This window comes from Cibotium barometz, chromosome 63, assembly GCF_041138505.1.
Source record: "Cibotium barometz isolate CiBa-2024 chromosome 63, ASM4113850v1, whole genome shotgun sequence".
Lineage (NCBI taxonomy): Eukaryota > Viridiplantae > Streptophyta > Polypodiopsida > Cyatheales > Cibotiaceae > Cibotium > Cibotium barometz.
In genome coordinates this window covers 17303312-17313345 of record NC_141108.1, presented here as the reverse complement: position 1 = coordinate 17313345, position 10034 = coordinate 17303312, and positions in this window count along the sequence as shown.

Genomic DNA, 10034 nt, shown 5'->3' with positions numbered 1-10034 from the left:
GGCAAAACTCAAATCTACGATGTTAGTTTTGGGAAGAGATTGTTCAATCAGTCTCTGAGGTCTCAACGGAGAAGGAGCGCTTCTTATAGGGCATCTACAAGATTGCATATATAGGATCATCAAACATGAAAGGATCCAAATACCTATGATGCAAGTTGGGATATCCAAAGCAAAAGCATCCACAGTGAGAAAAATGGTAGCCCCCCTGTGAGCCTGGTGAATCCTACTTTGTAGTATCCCACCCACATCTTCTATTCCACAAGGCTATGTAGGGACTCACGAGCTTCACATTCTTAGATCCTAGAGCTATCCCTACCGAAGACACTGGTAGCACTTTGCCTAATTTAGTGGTAACTGACACATCATTATTACCTTTGGGCCACATGCCCACCACCACGGTAGAAGCCACCCCCACTTTCCACACGGTCCTCCTCCCTACATTGGCACATCTACTATGACCATTCCGAGCGAATCATCAACTTCACATCCACCATTCGTCACATATCATTCTACTGCACCCATGACACATCCATTTCCTAGAGTGAGTGTGCTACCAACTCCTGTTGTGAGGCTGACTACACTTAATGCCCACATGACTACAACACCTATTGGGGCACCAGTAGGAAACATGCCTTATGTTACATATCCAGCTCCACTTAGATTTAGACCAAGCGTTTGTGCCTATGAGACAAGCCATCGTGCCTCTAAGCCCAAGCCTACTGCCGTGACCTCTGAGGTAAGCCATTGTGCCTCTGAGCCAAGTCATCCTCATGTGTTGCGGCCTTTGTCTGAATTCTGCACCGGGATCCGTGTTGAACGACAGGGGGGTGTTGGTGGGTTGTTTCCTCCTTGGCTGACATGTGGTCCTCTTTATCCCATATGTATGAAAGTGGTGTTGCACACCTTCGTATAAAGGGTGAAATACCCTTGGGGCTCTCTCATCCTTCCAGCACAAGGCTTTGGTGTGAGTGGACACATGGGATAGGAGAGAGAGAGAGAGAGAGAGAGAGAGAGAGAGAGAGAGAGAGAGAGAGAGAGAGAGAGAGAGAGAGAGAGAGAGATCCCTCAGCCGTCGCAGGTTGCTTTATCGCATATGTATAAAAGTGGTGTTGCACACCTATATATAAAGGGTCAAATACCCTTTGGGCTCTCTCATCCCTCCAACACACCTTTGGTGTGAGTGGACATATGTGATAGGAGGGAGAGAGAGAGAGAGCCCCCAGCCTCAAGTTGGCAGCGACCCTTCATGGTTGATGTTTGTGGGTGCTGCACCATTTCCATCAATGGTATCAGAGCTCGGTTCTTGCTTTCGCCTCTCTATGTCCTCTCTTGTACTTCCTCCATGTGTACATGCTATATGGTATGGCCAAGCCAAGCCCATTTGTGCCTCTAAGCCAAGCCTGCTTGTGCCTCTGAGCCAAGCCATTGTGCCTCTGAGAGCCAAGACATCATGCCTGTAAGCCAAACCATTTGTGCCTTTGAGCCCAAGCCTATCGTGACCTTTGAGCTAAGCCATCGTGTCTCTAAGCCAAGTCATCCTCACGTGCTGTGACCACTATTCAAATTTGTCCGAATTCTACGCTGGGAGCCATGTCGGACGACAAGCGGTGTTGGTGGGTCGTTTCCTCCTTGACTGACATGTGGCATGCTTTATCCCATATGTATGAAAGTGGTGTTGCACACCTTTGTATAAAGGGTCAAATACCCTTGGGGATCTCTCATCCCTACAACACACCTTTGGTGTGAGTAGAGACGCGGTATAGGAGGGAGAGAGAAAGAGCTCCCCCGGCCTCAGGTTTGGCCGCGACCCTTCATGGTTGCTCTTCATGGTGGTGCACCATTTCCATCAAAGAGATGTCCATATCCATTCTCACACGAGAGATCCATATCTTCCAAAATGTAAATATTGCATAGCTTGGAAAAGGCCCCTTTGCCATTCCTCCCCTTCCGTTATGAGAGAGATGGGCTTCTTCTCCCAAGCAATGGGTTGAACACACACACACACACACAAAAATCTACCCTCGTCACTTTTAGCACCATTGACATTCCCCTCATCTCACTTGACCCTACACAAGAAGAGATATGGAAAAAGGCCCCTTTGCTCTACACAAGAGATATCCATATCCATTCTTCCCCTTTTGATTATGATAAAGACGGGCTCCTTCTCGTATAGAAGTGAGCAAGAAAAAGAGTGAGAAGTCTTGGTATGAACATACATGAGAAGACATAAATGTCTACAGACTTGAATCCATAGATGTCTAATTTACACATGGGTTTTAATAGAATGGGCATTAATTTTAAAGGTAATTAAGCATATCTGGTGATGCACACCCCTTTGTTACTATCCCCCTAATTTGATGCAAAGCGATGGCATGTGTGAGAGAGAGAATCCTTTCGGTAATTAATTTAGAAACATATCTTTAAATTGTTGTAACAATTGCTTTAAGGTTCATTAACCTTTTATTGTTAACATGCGTTGATTGAAAAGAAGTCATGTAAACATTGTGCTCACTCAAACCACTTATGTTTTCACATGTGGAAAAAGAAATAACATCATCAAGAATCATGTAACACAAAAAGATGTTTTCTACTTCATTAGCTTGTACAAGGCGATTGAGTTCCATAGAGCATATAAGAGGTGAAGAGGGTACAATGGACCAATGTTATATAACCACTCACGACCTAGAATAACATCCGCTCAAGTGATATGCATAACTTGAAAATCTAAATGTATCTCATGACCTTGAATGACTAATGGAATATCACGAACTATTGTATCCCATACATCTTTATCATCATAACTGTTAATCAAAGAAACCACATACTTATGGTCACTTAAACTTTCTGGCAACTTTAATTTCTTGACTAAAATATATTGTGCGTGGCACTATCATCAATCATAACTTGTAGCTTGTGACTAAAATATATTGTGCGTGGCACTATCATCAATCATCAATCATAACTTGTAGCTTGTGACCATACATTCGAACCAACTCATATGGTCCAAAATGTTGGCACCCACATCGATGAGTAGAATCACCGTGATAAACTTGAACCTCTTTAAACTTACGAGAAGTCTCTAGAGGGAGCACTTGAATAGTGTGCACTTGCTTTTCTTTACTTTGATCACCTTGATTCTTTTCATTTTCTTTAAGTTTAGGACAATGTAGTTTACTATGACCCTTTCCCATGCAGCAGTGAAAACAAAAATTTTCTTTTTTAGCTCTTTCAAAATCCTCATGCTTCAGGAATTTTTGTGGTCCTTTAGACTTCTTAGATTGGTCATTCTTTTGGTTAGGTCCCTTCCTCTTATTTTGACCTTGATGCTTGGAACCCCCACGGGACACACTAGGTGTCCGTTGTGCATTCTGCACACGATTTTCTTTCTAACAGTGTCGTCAAAAATCTGAGCAAACTTAATTGCTTCTTCTGAAGTTTTTGGCTCATTTTGCTTAACTTGATTCTTATAGTCTGAGTCTAATCCATGAATACATCCACGAATCTTTTGAAAGTCATCTATACCTTTCAACTTGAGAATGATTTCTCTGTAATTGGAGATACATTGAGTCAATGTGAGATTTCTCATCTTACAATTGTCCCATGCTTCTCAATTACGATCCATCTCATTCTCAAGAAGAAATTATTTCATGAATGCACTTTCAAATTTAGCCCATGTAGTAGTAGGCCGAGTTCTAGACTCCAAGCTTATCCACCACTTGTATGCTTTACCTCCTAGAGTTAAGCTCGCTTTAAGCACACGTATCGCCTCTAGAGTTTGGTGCAATCGATGCAAATCCTACCACTTTTGTAAAAAAGTGTTGACCGCATCCTTATTGCGTTCCTTCTCCTCTCCCATTAAAAGTTGGAGGTTTCAGATCTTTTAGAACAGCAACATCATCTCTAGAGTGAGATGTTTTAACATTCATGTTTCCCCCTTGGACGGGAGCTGCTGGCATCCCTCCCACTAAAGCACTTACAGTGGTAGAAGCTTGCATATTATTCTTTAACTCCTGGAGAAAGAGAAGTATCTTATCATACTTGGCCTCAATGTCCAAAGTATGGGACTCTAGAGCTTTAAACTATTTAGTGCTGATCAAATTATCATCAAGAAGGTCATCATCTATCATCTCGTGGCATCAAGATCGGTTATTGCCTTTTTCGTGTCTGACAAATGACTAGAATCTCCACTTACAGACTCATTAGGGTTATTAGATTCCATATGGACCCTCTAAATGCAATGTAAGAGAATGAACACAAGAACCAACCTCAAGTCCAAGCTCTTGGAAATCAATCAGATTACTAGCTCGAAGTGAAGTTGTCGGTGTGATATGAAAATCTGAAAATTGTCGTTGAGAAGCACCTTCCAATCTTTGTAAGAAAAGCTCAAAAATCCACTTGAATACTCGAGTGCATGAACAACCCCTTAGGTGCAGAGGTTAAGGCTGTAAAAGAAACTGGAGTTTTCTTTTCTCTTTTTTTTTTTGTAAAACAAAAATCTTTTGAATTTTGAAGGTGTAACGAGGCTCTGACGGCGTCAATTTGTTGCAAGATTGCATTGGCTGAATGACGGCCTAGGTGGTGGCGTCAGCTGAACAAACGCTTGAGTTTAAGAGCGATGACTGAGGCTCCGTCTACTGCGTCGTGCTCTAGGGTGCACGATGCGATGCTACTTACTCCCCTCTCACACGTGGACTATTTGTGCCGTTTTACGACCATTGGCCATGTTTTCGATTTGTGTTTCTGTCGTTGTTGCCTTTTTAAACCCTTGTGTGTCAGCTTGGCTGCTTGCTTAAACGAGGGCATGTTAGGCGGTTACTCCGCTCAGACGCTGAGGACGCTGGGGCGCTACTAAACGTCATTCTCTAATACCAATATCATGTCAACCATGGCCATACAACCTCCTTCCAAGAGCAAAAGTGCTGAGAGCTCACGTTTCTCCACCCTACCTTCAGCCAGCCAATCTTCCACACTGTTCCTATCTCTAGACTCATACTCTTTTAATATCTATATGCCCTTCACAAATTCTCGGCCATTTTTACTAGTGTCCAACCACTCTTGAGTCTATTTACCGGTCATATTGTCTCCCTTAAACCCTGCCCGTGCCTTGTCCGGAGGACGGTTGAGCTCTCTAGGTTCCCAGTACTACTGTTGTCACTCATGACATTCCACACTTATGCCACTAGCATAGTTGTTGAGATTATGGTTGATATACCGCCAGTGGTGGATGACAAGCTATGTGACAGCCACTTTGGAGTACTAAAGTTATGGCATAGTTATAACGCCAGCTCATATAGTCGGGTTCACACTATGGACCGACCATTTATATGTTATTACAGGAGAGTACTTTCCCTTTATGTATGCATTCTTATCTTTTACTTATATGGTTGTAGATAAGAGAAGAAGATACAAGAAAATTCAGCCATCCATCTCTCTCTTGTGTCTTGCTCTCTTGTGTGTGTGTGTGTATGTGTGTGTGTGTGTGTTTGCTTGCAAGAAACTCAAGCTCTCTCTCTCTCAAGCAGCAAAGAGAGATAATGAAGGGCAGGTGATGACAAAAAATGCGAGGAGAGAGAAGGGAAGTCATCTACGACGCAAAAGGAACGAGGGAGAGAGAATTTTACTAGTAGCCACGGTGGACATAGCGCATCAAGGAGAAGATAGAGAGAGAAAAAAAGATTTCACGCTGTAGCACGCAGATAGGGAGGGAGAGAGGATGGAAAAAAATAGGATTTTAAAAGAAATACTTATAGGGTTTACACTTTAAGCCTTTCTACTGAATAAAAGAAAGGGAATACTGAAAAACCAACATAGCACTACTGAAATAAAAAGTGCGCCCACAGCCGTCGTCCATGGAAGAGAAGAAGAAAAATCTATGTCGTTTTGAATTCGGAGGAGGGTAGAAGAATGTTACTCTCCTTCGTCTCCTAATCACGTCCCTCGCCTTGGATTTTGCGAAGGGGTTGGCTTATTTTGGAGAATAGGTTTAAAGCTTTAAATTTTCTATAGTATTCTTTTTCCTTTACCCAAAAGTTCTTTTTTATATGCAACACAGTACCTAAATAGTCTTAATCTTGGTGGTGGTTATCCACCTCATCGATTGATTTTAAAAATAAATGCTCCAAAAATTTTATTGCGTAATCTAAATCCTTGAGAGTTGTGCAATGGTACTCAATTAATATGCAAGGAATTTCACACAAAGATGTTAGAGGCAGAAATTATTACTGGCACTAACATTAGAGATAAGGTCTTCATTCCGAGGATAACTTTCATTCCAAGTACATTGCAGCTTATATGAGGCGGAGGCAGTTCCCTGTTCGACTTGCATTTGGCATGACAATAAATAAATCACAAGGCCAAACAATGTCACTTTTAGGATTATACTTGGCAACTCCAGTGTTTAGTCATAGACAATTATATATTGCTTTCTCACGTGTGCGATTATCAAATGCTGTCAAGGTATTTCTTCAAGATGGTACCTGTGAGACCGATGTGGGTAGTCCAGAGATGGTTTGTACTATTAATGTTGTATACAAGAAAGTTTTGCATCTAGCAACAAGAACTACTTAGAAGAAATTTGTTACCTACAACATTGTTGCCATTTACCATTGAGTTTTACTAGTGGGCTTGGAAAATAGCAATGGAAAATATCCATTCCAAGGGCAAGCCTAATTTATTTATTAATTTTACTTTGCAATCCAAACTAACAAGAGGTTTTAGATGCTTTACTTTCGAGACAGTTTGCATGTGATCGACCTGATTTGATAGCTACAGTTTTTTTACTAGAATGTCCTTTCAGTTATGGTCTCAATCTTGGGGGAGGATATCCACCTCATTGCTTAGCTTACCAATAAGTAACATTGTTTACAATAAGATCTTAGATGCTTCTAGGTAATAATTCCATGTATCGTATTGAAATTTTGCTTTCTAATTTTCTATGTGTCTTTTTGTATGTATGTGTATCTTTCCTATACTAAGCACATCCATTCCCCTACCATATGACAAGAAAAGGATGCATGCCAAAAGGAGTTTCCATGGCTCTTTGTTCTTTCTTTTATGTTTATATTCTAAAAAGTTTTGTTTTGTTTTAGAGACAAGCATGTACATCATATTCACTTTGGATATGTTTTAGAGACAAGCATGCACATCATATTCACTTTGGATATGTTGGAGTGGAGGGTTGAAGGTTAACATTTTATTCATGGTTTTTTTAATGCATGACATCATATAACTTACTCTATTTACAAAGCCACCTCTTTGGTGTACATCCCTTCCTTATCCATATTGCTGGGATTATGCTAGACGGCCACAAGGATGGGTGCATAACTTACAAGATTTGCATGTTTCTTTATATAATTTCTTCTTTGTTTTAGGATTCTAACTATGGTGGATCTTTTCATGGTCCAAGTTGTGGATGAGGGTATTGAGAGATATGGGATTAGTGTTCCCGATGAGGAGTTGGGAGTATACTTATTTACAAAAGAGTATGTTTGTGACACTGACTATGACATGGCGAGATGTGTTGCCTCTTTTGAGAGATACTCTATACCAGAGGCTTGGAACTTATTCACTACATATGGGAGTTTCTCCCTTCGATACGATTTTTTTGGTGGCACCTGACAAAGCTTTATTTTGATCTTCATTTATGTCTGGTAAGATTAACTATAACTCTAATAGTTTTTTAGTAATTTTTTTAATTGATGTTTTATCAATAATTCTCTCTTTTCTTTGTAGGACCACGAGCAAAGAAGACATCCACACTTGATGGTCAGTGTAGTGGAGATGCGTTGGTTACATAATACCATGTTGAACAACGACATCATGCATTACCTATCATTGAGATGGCTCTAGGAAGCAGAAGCTTCACTTTTCTTCTGATCACTAGATCGATTAACTGTTTCTTACTACTTTTACTATTTTGGTTTTTTTTATGTTGATCTTTTCCATCGCTATACAGTGAGGATGTTATTTGCATGTTTAGTTGGATATCGTTACTTATTCAATGATATTACTAATATAGACGTGTTTGCGCTTATTTCTCATAGAGAGAGAGAGAGAGAGAGAGAGAGAGAGAGAGAGATGTATGTATGTATGTATGTATGTAAATAGAGAGACACACACACACACATATATACATATATATGACATAGAGAGAGATACACACATACATGTAAGAACATTCATCATATGTGTTGTTATAGCAACGTGCAAGTTCATGACTTTTTATATTTATATCTTTTTCTATACTGTCTATTTTAAGCACATATAGGAGAGGAGAGACACATGGTAAGACAAGGGAAGAGAGCATTGTGTGCAATCATGTGTGCGTTAGGGAAAGGAACGAACGCTTTGTTTTTTTATGCCTACGGCGGTAAGAGAGAGAGAGGGGGGGAGGTCCTATTACTCTAGGATTTAAAAAATATCGAGTTGGGAATCCTACTTCCAAACCTTTGACAATACGGCTTCATCCACTTCACTGACAACAACAAGTATATATGCCCTATCACTTTGTCAATTTGTTCCACTAGCTGACAACCAACACATACACGTAGGAACATTCATTATATGTGTTACAGCAATGTATAATTTTATGACTTTTATATTTATATCTTTTTCTATACTATCTATTTTAAGCACAAAGGAGAGGAGGGACACATGGTAGGACGAGAAGAGAGCACTGTGTGCAATCATGTGTATGCTAGGGAACGAATGCTTTGTTTTTTTGTGCTACGATAAGAGAGAGAGAGAGAGAGAGAGAGAGAGAGAGAGAGAGAGAGAGAGAGTGATAGAGGTAGGCTCCTATTACTCCAGGATTTAAAAAATATCGAGTTGGGAATCCTACTTCCAAACCTTTGATAACAACTTCGTCCCCACTGCACTGACAACAAGTATATCTGCCTATCACTTTGCCGATTTGTTCCACTAGTTGACAACCAACACATACATGTAGGAACATTCATTGTATGTGTTATAGCAATGTGCAAGTTTGTGACTTTTATATTTATATCTTTTTTTATACTATCTATTTTAAGAACAGAGGAGAGGAGGGACACATGGTAGGACAAGGGAAGAGAGCATTGTGTGCAATCATGTGTACGCTAGGGAATGAATGCTTTGTTTTTTCATGCTAGAGAGAGAGAGAGAGAGAGAGAGAGAGAGAGAGAGAGAGAGAGGCTCCTATCACTCTAGGAATATTTGAAAACTATCGTGCTAGGAATCCTTCTTCCAAACATTTGACAATGACTTCGTCCACTCCACCAATAAGTATATATGCCCTATCACTTTTCCCATTTGTTCCACTAGTTGACAACCAATTATATACGTGCAAAGCATGGGTCACAAAGGAAACATTTCACAAAGCTACCATGTGGTAAGAACTTGGAGGTTCGCAAGAGGAGGAGGTTCAAGGAGGAGTAGAATTTTTAAAATGAGCCAAAAAATGAAGTATGCGCAATTCCAAAAGGCCCCTTGACATGTCACCCAATTAAAAGAGTCCCTACCGCGTCGGTCCGATTGCCACATCATCATCTCTAAGGATTGTTGGCCGCTCTATGAGGAGAAGGCTATCTCATATAGAGGGACTTCCAAGTGTTAAAAAGGGATTTCATGCAATCTCATGCAATCCTCCATGCACTCAAGTTAGCCCCCGGATTTGACATGTGGTCTGATTTTTAAAGGAGGATAGTCGGTGAAGCGATGTTGGCCCTCGTGCTGGGGTCTTTGCTTGGGCTCAAGTGCCGCCCTGATACTTACAAACTTGTGGTGGGACATTAACCTTACAAAGGCCATTATGTGGTTTACATAGCCTAATAAGCCTCTCGTGTGATGCAACTCTCAACCCTCCTTAAATCCACTAGCAAGCACATGTGTAATGGTATGAAGATGGCCGACAAGATCAAATCAATATTTTTTTTTAAATATCGACACCCTCCCACTAGATTGACCGGCACTTTCTTTCCTATGCCTAAGTGTATAGAATCCCACTCGTAGGCCACTCCATTGATTGGGGGGGAAAGGGGGGAGGTGCTGGACGAATA